General features: G+C 42.3%; 1 protein-coding gene across 3 annotated transcripts in view; it reads left to right on the forward strand.

Moving 5' to 3' along the window:
* The window catches only part of MYO16 (myosin XVI), a 605,690-nt gene that overhangs the window by 222,916 nt on the left and 369,542 nt on the right, over positions 1-13,232 (forward strand). The gene's annotated exons all lie outside the window — the stretch shown is intronic.

Consider the following 13,232-nt stretch of genomic DNA (forward strand, 5'->3'; position numbering starts at 1 on the left):
AAATCACACGTGAGGACCATTAATGCGAGGTATTTAGGGACAGAAAATATCAATTGTCCATATTCACAGTTTGCCGGTAAACAAAACCAGAAAAGGCTGTATTTTCTCTGAGCAAAGTATGGAGTGTTCGGATGAACAAAATAAGCCTTTTATTTTATGTATTTATTTTTTTAATGAAATTTATTGTCAGATTGGTTTCTATACAACAACCAGTGCGCATCCCAACAGGTGCCCTCCTCGATGCCCATCACCCACCCTCCCCTCCCTCACACCCCCCATCAACCCTCAGTTTATTCTCAGTTTTTAAGAGTCTCTTATGTTTTGCCTTCCTCCCTCTCTGTAACTTTTTTTTTACCCTTCCCCTCCCCCATGGACTTCTGTTAAGCTTCTCAGGATCCACATAAGAGTGAAAACATATGGTATCTGTCTTTCTCTGCCTGACTTCTTTCACTTAGCATAGTACCCTCCAGTTCCATCCACGTTGCTGCAAATGGCTAGATTTCATTCTTTCTCATTGCCAAGTAGTATTCCATTGTGTATATAAACCACATCTTCTTTATCCATTCGTCAGTTGATGGACATTTAGGCTCTTTGCATAATTCGGCCATTGTTGAAAGTGCTGCTATAAACATTGGGGTACAAGTGCCCCTATGCATCAGCACTCCTGTATCCCTTGGGTAAATTCCTAGCAGTGCTATTGCTGGGTCATAGGGTAGGTCTATTTTTAACTGTTTGAGGAACCTCCACACTGTTTTCCAGAGCAGCTGCACCAGTTTGCATTCCCACCAACAGGACAAGAGGGTTCCCATTTCTTCACATCCTCTCCAGCATCTATAGTCTCCTGATTTGTTCATTTTAGCCACTCTGACTGGTGTGAGGTGATATCTCAGTGAAAATAAGCCTTTTAAAAAGCAGGGAACACTGACTGGTATTAGAGAATAATTAAATGAAAATCAGTGAGGTAGAAAGACACTGCCTCATTTCGTGCAAGGTCTTTGTCAATGAATATTGTGTGGTTCACGTAAAACCATGATATGAAGGGAAATAAATGAGTGGCTTAGTAGGACACGTAATATAAGCAAATTGCACAATACCTTCAAATTATGTTCAATTTACCCTCACCATAGGGGGCTCTTTACTAACGTGGAACCCATGATTTCTTGTCTCAGCTTTTTCTCAGAAACACTCATTCACCGTGGTTCCTTATGAAATTGTATCTTTTAATTGGATGGTTGACCTTTAATTATATCGTGGCCACTCATTGATTCAAACGTTACTCAGGTTTGCTTGCCAGATAATCATTGACTTGTCTAAAGTTTTACTGCTCACCTTTGACTTTAGTAGATTTGAAACTCATCCAGGACCCAAGAGAACAGTCCTGTGTTTTCATCTTGTTTCAGAGTGTTGTTCATTGTTTATTTTGAAGAATACTTTTCTCAATATAAATGTCACACATTTATTGTAGAAAATTGAAGGAAACCCATACATGTAAAGAAGAAAATTAAAAATCACTAATAATTCCATCGCATAGAGCTAATCACTGAGTATGTTTTGATGTGTTCTGTCCTCTGTGTCTCCCCTCCCCACATGTCAGAATTTACACAGAATTTACCTGATATGATGTGTACATGTATGTATTGGTAGCTTTTCTTTTTATATACACTTTCTGCACATCCCCAGGTCCTAAAATTTTCTTCTACATGGTGGTTTAGTAATACGCAGTTGTGTCATATAAATGTCCTTATTTAAGTATTCTCCTCTTTTATTTTTTATTTTATTATTTTTTTTAATTTTTAAAATTTTTTATTTATTTTTGAGACAGAGGGAGACACAGTGCAAGTGGGGGAGGGGCAGAGGGAGAGGGAGACACAGAATCTGAAACAGGCTCCAGGCTCTGAGCTGTCAGCACAGAGCCCGATGCGGGGCTCGAACTCAGACCGTGAGATCATGACCTGAGCCGAAGTCAGACGCTCAATTGATTGAGCCACCCAGGTGCCCCTATTTTATTTTATTTGTAATGTTTTTACTTATTTTTGAGAGAGAGAGAGAGAGAGAGAGAGAGAGAGAGAGAGAGACAAAGCATGAGCAGGGGAGGGGCAGAGCGAGAGGGAGACACAGAATCCAAAGCAGGCTCCAGGCTCCGAGCTGTCAGCACGGAGCCTGATGCAGGGCTTGAACTCACTAACTGTGAGATCATGACCTGATCTGAAGTCAGACGCTTAACCGACTGAGCCACCCAGGTGCCCCTATTTTATTTTATTTTTAATGTTGATTTATTTTTGACAGAGAGAGAGAGAACAAGCCGGGGAGGGGCAGAGAGAGAGAGAGGGAGAGAGAGAGAATTCCAGGCAGGCTCTGCACTTCCAACACAGAGCCCGATGTGGGGTTTGATCCCATGAACCTTGCCATCATGGCCTAAGCTAAAATCAGATGCTTAACTGACGGAGCCACCCAAGCGCCCCAAGTATTCTCCTACTTTAGACATTTTATCCAAATTTTTGTTACTTTCTCTGTTTTTACAACACTATTATTCACGGTCATGGCAATATCTATTCGTGTTAAATAACTATGTTTATATCGCTACACTTTGGCTTTTCATCTTTTGTCTGGCAGATGGGGATTCAGCTCTTGGTGCCACAGACCCAGGCCCTAACAGGTCTGCCCACTGCTAGGTGCCCGTCCTCCCCTGTGTCCCTTTAAACCGCTGTCATATGTGGAAACGTGTACAGACTTCTCCAGCGTGACTGTAAATGCCATCCACACCAGTTTACTTGGCATTTTACAACTACCCTTTCTTTCTTACATGTTTTGTTTTCTTGACATGGTTGGTAACTTTGCATGACAGCAGGGTCACAATAAACATTTATGTGCTCCCAGCATAATAATTATTGACCTCAGAATGCTTACAGCGGGAGCTGTAAAAATGTGTTCCAGTATCATCTCAACTGTTATAAAATTTTAAATGGTTGTAATACAGGTTTTGAGATTTTTATTACCATAAAGATTTACCATCATTTAAAAATCAAAGTACATTTTAATTATAATAAAGGCTTAATACATAGTTCTTAATGAATGAATGGATTCCCCGATGGTATCGCCTCCTGCATTATCTGCCAACATTCTAGCATCTGGAGAAAGTTAAATGCTTTTAGTTTTCTCTCTCTGCTTAAACAGTGGGAACCCATGGGAAAGTCTTTGCTTGAGACCAGAGATGCATGAATCTTCTGATTCAGTTCCCTAAGTTCTCGTGATTGTGGGCGGATAGAAGCCCCACGGTCCCTTGGTTGGTCCGACTCAAGTACAGGAGGGATGTCCTGTGGCAAGACGATGGGTTCTTCCTTCGAGGCCTCGTTCACTGGCGGTCATCCGGGGTAATCCGCTCTGTTACAGGTTTCTGCTGGTGCACACCCCACCTGACATTCTCCTTCCTGGCTGCCACAGGGCTTTCAACGATGATGTCTCAGCTGAGCTTTGGGAAGAGAGATGGCAATTGAATGTGTTGAGGTTTAACAGTTTCTTCACCTGTTTCCTTCGGTGGCATGAATATTTCAGAAGGAGAGGGGTTGCTTGCTGAACGTACCTCATAAAATAGCATCTCTGCTCGATTTCCCAATCCAACAGCAATGATAAATGTAAAATGATGCAGGGCATAGAGAGTAGGTGTTTCATGAGAACATGTGTGTCTTACTCCTGTTTGCATTTGATTGCCCTTTGGATCAGTATCTGTTATTCTTTTTGTTCAGTGATGTTAAGTTTCATTTTGGGGGGACTCTTACAGTTTTGCTTATCTTTTTATAAAAATGGTTTGCTATCTTTGCTCTGATTTGTTTGAAGCTTTAGCAGTTCTTTGGAGTTTGTCCTTGAAGACAGGGCAGAATTGTGAGGAAGTTTTCTTTTCGTTTGCAAATAACTGCTCGTAAGCAATAGTGAAGGGTCTGTTGTGCTTTGCGGGGCCACTGGAAGACAGACTTGCAGAGAAACTAAGTGGTAAGTTACCTGGAAATAAGCGAGGCGGTGGGATTTTTTGGAGATCTCTTTCAGAAGTACCTATAAGTTTCTACTCAATCTTTCACCAAAGTATTTTGTTCCATGTGGGTTCTCTTTAAGGAACAGATTTGCAAAGAGTTCTCACATATACCTCAGGGCACATTGCCTTTTTGTCAGTAACGGTCATAAGAGAGGGCATTCTGGCATTTTTTCTGGTTTGCCTCAGATGGCTGCATAGTCTGGGCATGGAGCTTTAGAACCATTTCTTGCCTTTGAAATTATTTTGCTTCCTCATTGCTGCCTTTGTCAAATGTATTGTATGGTAAGAGTGAGGGGAAGAAGGGAAGGAATCAGACCAGATGTACCATCCTCAGCATTTCAAGGAGCTGGGGCTGAACTGCCCTTCCTTCTCTCCTTCAGCCACTGCATTCTGCCCATGCTGTTTGGAGCTTGCATTCAGGGCCCCGCCAAATACTGCATGCAGAGAGGGGTGGGTGACGTATTAGACGCTAGCCCATGGTGGTTTTACAAATACTGTACTTTTCAAAATTAAAAAAAAATTTAATGTTCATTTATTTTTGAGAGAGAGAGAGAGCATGAGCGGGGGAAGAGCAGAGAGAGAGGGAGACACAGAATCCGAAGCAGGCTCCAGGCTCTGAGCTGTCAGCACAGAGCCCGACGTGGGGCTGGAACCCACAAACCACGAGATCATGACCTGAGCTGAAGTCAGATGCTCATCCGAGCCACCGAGGCGACCTGAGAATACCAACTCTTTTTTTTTTTTTTTTTTTTTTTTTGAGAGAAAGAGAGACAGAGCATGAGTGGGGGAAGAGCAGAGAGAGAGGGAGACACAGAGTCCGAAGCAGGCTCCAGGCTCTGAACTGTCAGCACAGAGCCCGACACGGGGCTCGAACTCACGAACTTCAAGATCATGACCTGAGCCGAAGTCGGACGCTTAACCAGTTGAGCCACCAAGGCATCCCACAAATGTTGTATTTAATAAGATACTCTTTCTTTTTTGATTACGTTTATCAGTGCAGGTACAGTTTATTGAGTGGCTGCTGTAGGTCAGCACTGTGCTGGGTACTGCATACATTTATACCGAGGTTAACTGGCATCTACATTAAGTAGTAAGAGTTGGCTCCACCTTGCAAGCTGATGGACAGAATTAGGTGTTTTGTCCTCGGTCCTGAAATCGGCGAACAGTAACCCAGCACTCAGAGCGTGGCTTCTGTGACACCAGGAGAACTTCCCTCCCCTTCTCCTGTTTCCTGCTACCTCTCACTCAAACACTCCTTGACAGATGTGTCCCTGTTTTGCAGCTCTCTGAAGGCTGATACTCCACTTTCATTAAATTTTTTTTTTAACATTTATTTATTGAGAGACAGAGAGAGACAGGGCACGAGCAGGGGAGGGGTAGAGAAAGAGGGAGATACAGACTCTGAAGTGGGATCCAGGTTCTGAACTGTCAGCATAGAGCCCGATGTGAGGCTCAAACCCATGAACTATGAGATCATGACCTGAGCCTAAGTCAGATGCCCAGAAGCTGGGTGGCTGAGCCACCCAGGTGACTCACCACTTTCCATTTTTGAATAGTGTCACTAAACTTACCATCTCAATGAATGCAAGATAGTGGAAATACGTCATTAAAAATTTATAGACTTCTTCTATTTCAGAAACCCCATTTAGACTTCTTGTTCTTATCCAAATCTGTGTTTCTTTGTTTTGAATGTGCATTTCTTGTTGGATAGCAACTTTTATTGTTCAGTTAATATGAGACTCCATGAATAGTTCAGCAGTGAATATTGTCGCGCTTCCCAAATACAGCATTTTTGGTCAAGTGAATTCAGAATATTTGGACGTTTAAGGGGTTGGGGTCTGGATGACACAGGCCCTTGAAGTCTTGAGAAAAAGTTGGGGTGATCTCACCATACAGTTCCCCGTATCCTTAAACTGAACGTTTGCAAACTCCTAATATCATGTGCTGCGACCCAAAATAATTGCTTGCGCATTATACATTCCTCTGGGACAGCCTTCATCTTATCCTGCTAGCACATAATGCAGAAGTTTCTATAGAAAGAAGAGAACCCATCTGCAATTCAAAAGCACAAAACATTCACTCACAGAATTTTCTATTTTTCCTATCAGGTTAGATGCCAACATTTTTATATGTAAGTGGAATATTTTGTGGCAGGATATTTGAAGACTGTGTAAATATTCTGTTCCTCATCAAGGTTTCGTTCAAATGTCTGCCTTTCCAGCACGCAGGAATGTAGTGTTACCATCCCTTACTGACTCCCATTGAAATCAGTTATTACTCTAACGAATGCCGGATTCTAACCTTGTCATGCCGTCTGCCTGGGTGAGTTGGTATTCTCTTGTAAGGAAGACCTGTATTCAGGCGTTCATGTGTCTGTCGATATGGGCATGCACGCATGGGTTCCTAGTTTCCGTTCTGCCCTGCAAACACTTGGCAAACCTCACCCCTGCCAGTGATCAAGGTTCACTTCATCACTGATGGGACCAAGGGACATCCTGTGCCGTCTGATAGGGTATGATGGGAAGAATATGCTATCCCCTCTCTGGTTTCCCTGCCAAAAACCTCGTAACACATATGAGAGAAGGTCTTGAGAAGACTGAAGAGGTGTCCCAAATTGTGTGGAACTAAAGCAAAAGGACAAGTACATGTGCCGGGGGATCATGGGTTACCTCCCGAGCTGGGGAAATAGCGGTCAACAATACAGTTGGAAAAGGTAACGCCAATTTGGGTGTGCAGGGTGGTTTAGGTAATAGAAGTTAGTAATGCTAAATTTTCTGATTTTGATAACTTGTATGCATGAGACTTATTCTTATGAAATATACACTAAAATATTAGAGGTAAAGGGATGTGTGGTGCCTGTTGACTCACTTTTAAGAGATTTGGGGAAAATAGTGCAAAAGTAGGAGGAAAGTATACATTGGCGAATTTGGGTAGAGGGCAGAGTATTGGTTTCCTGGGGTTGCCATAATAAACTACCATAAACTGGTGTGGGGGCTTAAAGCAACAGAAATTGGTCATTCCACAGTTCTGGAGGGTGGAGTCAAGGTCCACAAAGCCGCGCCCCCTCTGAAACCTGCAGGAGTTGTCTGGTCCATTTCCCAGGGGCACCTGCTGGTCTTTGGCTGGTGGCTGCATCGCCCCCCATATCTGCCTCTGTCTTCACCTGGCTGCCTTCTCTCTGTGTGTGTGCATCCCCGAAGCCCCTCTCCCTATAAGAATACTTGTCCCACTGGTTACTGCAACATGGCCTCCTCTTAACTCACCTGATGACATCTGCACCCGTCCTGTTTCCACATGAGTCCACATTCACAGGTACTAGGCCCCTGGGACGTCCACATTTCTTGGTAGGGGGACGCAATTCAACTCATAACAGGTACACAGGGTTTCTTGGCATTACTCTTGCAGCTTTAACTGAATTTGAAATCATACCAAGATAAAAAGTTGCCAGAAAGTGTTGGCGTATAAAAAGTGGTATTTGCTGAAGCCAATTAAGCAAATATTCAGATGCCATCAATTTCAGTATTCATGTGTTAGAGAATCACTACTCAATGAACAAACTGGCAAGCATATTCACTGACATTAAATTGTTACAGAAAGCAAACCAGGAAAATGTTGCTTACAAGAAAGGTGCACTTATGTGTTCATAGGTTATCTGATAGGCAAGAGGTGAGATTCCTGTCTGGGAGGAGGAGTGGGGTGTTGATGTATTTGAGTTCCATTTCCAATACTCTAGGGACATAGGTGAGGACAACTGGAGGTGGGGTGGCCTTCCTTAGAGAAAATGTCCTCAGGGCTCCCTGTGGGAACTGTTCAGGCCGCAACTGCAGAAAGTATGTGAGGAGTGGCCTTTGGCATAGATAACATCGACTGCTTTCACTTGCCCGATGGAAACCAATCACCGTATGACTGATGGTCTCAAAACCAAACTGAAGGACTTGCCTCACAGTCTATATCACACGAATATAACATCTTGGTTGAGCTGTTCCCACTGATGCACGTTTTTCTTAATTTGGAATGCCTTCTTTCATTAAAGGATAATAACTACCGTCAGGATAAGAAATCTGACATCTGGTGATTAGGCGTAGGAATGTAAAACTAGGAAGATGCTTCACACGCACGCACACGCACACACGCCCCGGGACTTAGGGTGTTCATGGGCACCGAATATAAACGAGAAAGTATCTATCTCTTCCATCTAGTCTTGCTCTCACCAGCCTTTTAACGCAGCTGTCTCCTAAGCCGTATGTTTTTATAAAGTACAGCATTCGGTTATTTAAAAATATTGTTTAAGCTTTAGAAAATGTGTGGTGATGGCTAAGGCTATTGTTCTTGTATAATAGAACGAGTGCCGCCTTAGGCATTTTTTTTTAACATTTATTTATTATTGAGAGAGCATGAGTATGGGAGGGGCAGAGAGAGGTGAAGACACAGAATCCGAAGCAGGCTCCAGGCTCCGAGCTGTCAGCACAGAGCCCGACGCGGGGCTCGAACCCACAAACCGCGAGTCCATGACCTGAGCCAAAGTCGGACGCCCAACCAACTGAGCCACCCCGGCACCCCCAACCTTGGGCATTCTTTGTGCTGTATTTGAAGATCTAGTCTAACACCTTCCCCTCGTCCTGCTTCTCATGCCCTGAAATAAAAGAGTGTGCTTACAGTGGGATACACACACCAACACTGGGGCAATTAAAGTTTGCTGTTGTTACCCATGTTCTGTACTGAAAATAGTGAGCCCCGTATCCACGGAAACACTGTAATTAATATGTGCACCAGTTCATGAGCACTTTCCCCGGCTTTTATCCTTCTAGCTGAAAAACCACTTGGTGGATTCAGCATCAGTGGAATGAAATTTGAAATGTAAAAGGAACATTTCTAAAAAGCATTGAGGAATATCATGTCTGGAAGAGAAAAAAAATAAATATATTTTAGAATACATGTGTTTTGAAATTTCCATATTAAAAATGGACAATGTCAGACTGATACTTTTATTGAATCACTTAATGGCTCTTGCTTTGCAAAACTGAGAAAAGTTCATTCTATATTACTGAGTGGCTCAAAGTATTTTTTAAGAAAAACAAGTACTAACACAATACCTTATAAATGTTGCTAATTCCCAACTGCACTTCCCTTTCTGTTTTCTGGACATTAGACCATCCTGATGGTATTGTGGCAAGTCTCTGACATTTTGAGAAGTCCTATTTTTCAAGCCCTCACCCTTCAGTTCCAGTGGGATCCATTAACAACTAAAAGTGCACATTAACACTTGAGCCATTCACACTAAGAGTAATAACCAGTCATGAATCTTCTCAATGGTGGGGTTTTTACCCTGTTCTTGTTTTTTTTTTTAACAGAGGTAAGATTTCAGAAGTGTAATTCAAGATATACCCAGCATCAGGACCCCTGATGCAGGTGGGGCGCTCACCCTATCCAGTGTTAGAAAGAAGAAGAGGAGGGAAGAATGAGAGGGAAGGGGAGAAAGAGAGAAGGAGAAAGGGAGAGAGAGGGAGGGGAAGAGGGAGAGGGAGGAAGGAAGGAAGGAAGTCACAAACGTCCATCTAAAAGAGTGAAGGCAGTTGTGAATGGGATCCCATTCACAATTGCACCAAGAAGCATCAAATACCTAGGAATAAATCTAACCAAAGATGTGAAAGATCTGTATGCTGAAAACTATAGAAAGCTTATGAAGGTAATTGAAGAAGATATAAAGAAATGGAAAGACATTCCATGCTCATGGATTGGAAGAATAAATATTGTCAAAATGTCAATACTACCCAAAGCTATCTACACATTCAATGCAATCCCAATCAAAATTGCACCGGCATTCTTCTCGAAACTAGAACAAGCAATCCTAAAATTCATATGGAACCACAAAAGGCCCCGAATAGCCAAAGTAATTTTGAAGAAGAAGACCAAAGCAGGAGGCATCACAATCCCAGACTTTAGCCTCTACTACAAAGCTGTAATCATCAAGACAGCATGGTGTTGGCACAAAAACAGACACATAGACCAATGGAATAGAATAGAAACCCCAGAACTAGACCCACAAATGTATGGCCAACTCATCTTTGACAAAGCAGGAAAGAACATCCAATGGAAAAAAGACAGTCTCTTTAACAAATGGTGCTGGGAGAACTGGACAGCAACACGCGGAAGGCTGAAAGTAGACCACTTTCTCACACCATTCACAAAAATAAACTCAAAATGGATAAAGGACCTGAATGTGAGACAGGAAACCATCCAAACCCTAGAGGAGAAAGCAGGAAAAGACCTCTCTGACCTCAGCCGTAGCAATCTCTTACTCAACACATCCCCAAAGGCAAGGGAATTAAAAGCAAAAATGAACTACTGGGACCTTATGAAGATAAAAAGCTTCTGTAGAGCAAAGGAAACAACCAACAAAACTAAAAGGCAACCAACGGAATGGGAAAAGATATTTGCAAATGACATATCGGACAAAGGGCTAGTATCCAAAATCTATAAAGAGCTCACCAGACTCCACACCCGAAAAACAAATAACCCAGTGAAGAAATGGGCAGAAAACATGAATAGACACTTCTCTAAAGAAGACATCTGGATGGCCAACAGGCACATGAAAAGATGCTCAATGTCGCTCCTTATCAGGGAAATACAAGTCAAAACCACACTCAGATATCACCTCACTCCAGTCAGAGTGGCCAAAATGAACAAATCAGGAGACTATAGATGCTGGAGAGGATGTGGAGAAATGGGAACTCTCTTGCACTGTTGGTGGGAATGCAAACTGGTGCAGCCACTCTGGAAAACAGTGTGGAGGTTCCTCAGAAAATTAAAAATAGACCTACCCTATGACCCAGCAATAGCACTGCTAGGAATTTACCCAAGGGATACAGGAGTACTGATGCATAGGGGCACTTGTACCCCAATGTTTATAGCAGCACTTTCAACAATAGCCAAATTATGGAAAGAGCCTAAATGTCCATCGACTGATGAATGGATAAAGAAATTGTGGTTTACATACACAATGGAGTACTACGTGGCAATGAGAAAGAATGAAATATGGCCCTTTGTAGCAACATGGATGGAACTGGAGAGTGTGATGCTAAGTGAAATAAGCCATACAGAGAAAGACAGATACCATATGGTTTCACTCTTATGTGGATCCTGAGAAACTTAACAGAAACCCATGGGGGAGGGGAAGGAAAAAAAAAGAGGTCAGAGTGGGAGAAAGCCAAAGCATAAGAGACTCTTAAAAACTGAGAACAAACTGAGGGTTGATGGGGGGTGGAAGGGAGGAGAGGGTGGGTGATGGGTATTGAGGAGGGCACCTTTTGGGATGAGCACTGGGTGTTGTATGGAAACCAATTTGACAGTAAATTTCATATATTGAAAAAAAAAGAGTGAAGGCAGGGAATTTAAGTATGCATGTAGTGATTTTGTAATTTTATTCATGCGCCCTTGAAAATAAAGGTCAGGAAATTTAGTTAAAAAGAATTTAGCTAAAAATTATAGTTCTCTGCCTTACTTTGTAATAATTAGCTTAAGTTCGGTTTTTGGCTCCTTATTTTTCAGTTTGTTTCACTCAGTCTTTTTTCAGTGCCTTGTATGTGCCAGGCACTGAGGCAGGTTGGGGGAGGGGGTGCAGATAATGGGGACTAAATTCGATCTTTGATGAGGGAAGTTCCTGCCCCCTGGGAAGATGGGCTTCTGTACAGGGAACCCCTGAGAGTTCAGCGATGCAGACTGCTGAGTGACAAGTGGGTGGGAATTGAAGCGAATGAGCTCCGCAACTATATTCAGCATCAGAGGTCACCTTCAGACTTGTTTTGAAAGAGCCTCATTACTTCTTGTAGAGTAGAACGTATTCTCTCGAAGTGCACAGTCTCCCTCAGCACCAGGTTGTGTCCTATTTATTTCTGTTGTTATTGACGATACATGATGATACGTATATTCGCTGTTGCCTTGGGTCCAGATGTTTGGCGTAGATAAGGTTATATTGGAAACATTTATGCATTGGGAAAAGAGAATAACTAGATTTACTTCTGTCTATTAGTATTGAAATCAATAATGAGACCCTGTAGTTCTCTCTTAATTGGCTCTTTAACAATTGATCCTTGGGTACGTATGCAAAATCTTATTCTCCTGGTTGGCCACTAAAGGAAAGGAATCATTAGCAAAGTCTACTGAACAATGTTGCCTCGAATAATTTCTTTTCAAACTCTGAATAACTAAAAATATTAAATGCACTACGAAGACTTAGTTTGAAGTTTTCAGGACCTTAAAAGCACATGCTTCCTTACCAAAGTGAAAATCTGAAATATATAACTTAATTTGTTCAAATAGAGGAGTATCTTCATGTGGTTACAGAAAATATAACGTGGCACACTCAAGATGGTGAGGTGAGTGGCATAGTTTATTCAGGGCAGATATTAAGAGGTACGCTATTTTGCCACTTTGGCCTATTTTTACTTCTGTGTTTACAATGTCTCCAGAGCAGCCCTTTGGAAAACCTGTGCGGACTTGGTAATGTATAGGAAGGTTGTTTACTGAATATACATCTAGAATCACAGAGGGCAAAATCCCACATTGTGGTATATAAGATTATGAATGTTATATACCTTTTTATGTAACGTGCACTTGGACAGTATATGAACTTTATAAATATGGCGTCACAGACTTGTATTCAGTAAAACGAATAGGGGAAGACATTCATTCGTCTGGCCTGAGTTCAGTGAACTCATCCCTTGGTCAGTGGTATGTGCTTGTGTCATGTCCTTGGAGAAAAGGAAAAGTAAAACCGTCATTGTGTTTAAGCTGGGATGGGCGAGAGGGAAACATGCATCCTCAGAGGTGCTTGATGAAGGGTGCTTTGAAGCAAAAAGCTATGTAATGGCCATATTTAATATATTCCATTAATATCTACAGATTGTGCTTTTTAAAAAAAAAAAAGTTTCTGTAAAGAGAAAAGAAAAACACCCGGAAGCCACTAGCCCAGGCCTTTATTAAAACATGGTAGTGTGAGAACAGCTCTCCGATGACTTTCTGTAGAGAGCAAAGTGCTTGAAGAGCTTATAGGAAAGTTTGGGGGGAAGATCAAAGTTCACGGAAGAGTTCTCTATGGAGACCCTCCAAAGGCATGGGGACCTTCTGCTGTGTGAGAATCAAGGCAGCCAACGCAGAGGTGTGGTTGGTTCCCCAGCAAGGATCGGATATCTTGGGTGTAGCAAGA

The sequence above is a fragment of the Acinonyx jubatus genome, chromosome A1 (assembly GCF_027475565.1).
Source record: "Acinonyx jubatus isolate Ajub_Pintada_27869175 chromosome A1, VMU_Ajub_asm_v1.0, whole genome shotgun sequence".
NCBI lineage: Eukaryota > Metazoa > Chordata > Mammalia > Carnivora > Felidae > Acinonyx > Acinonyx jubatus.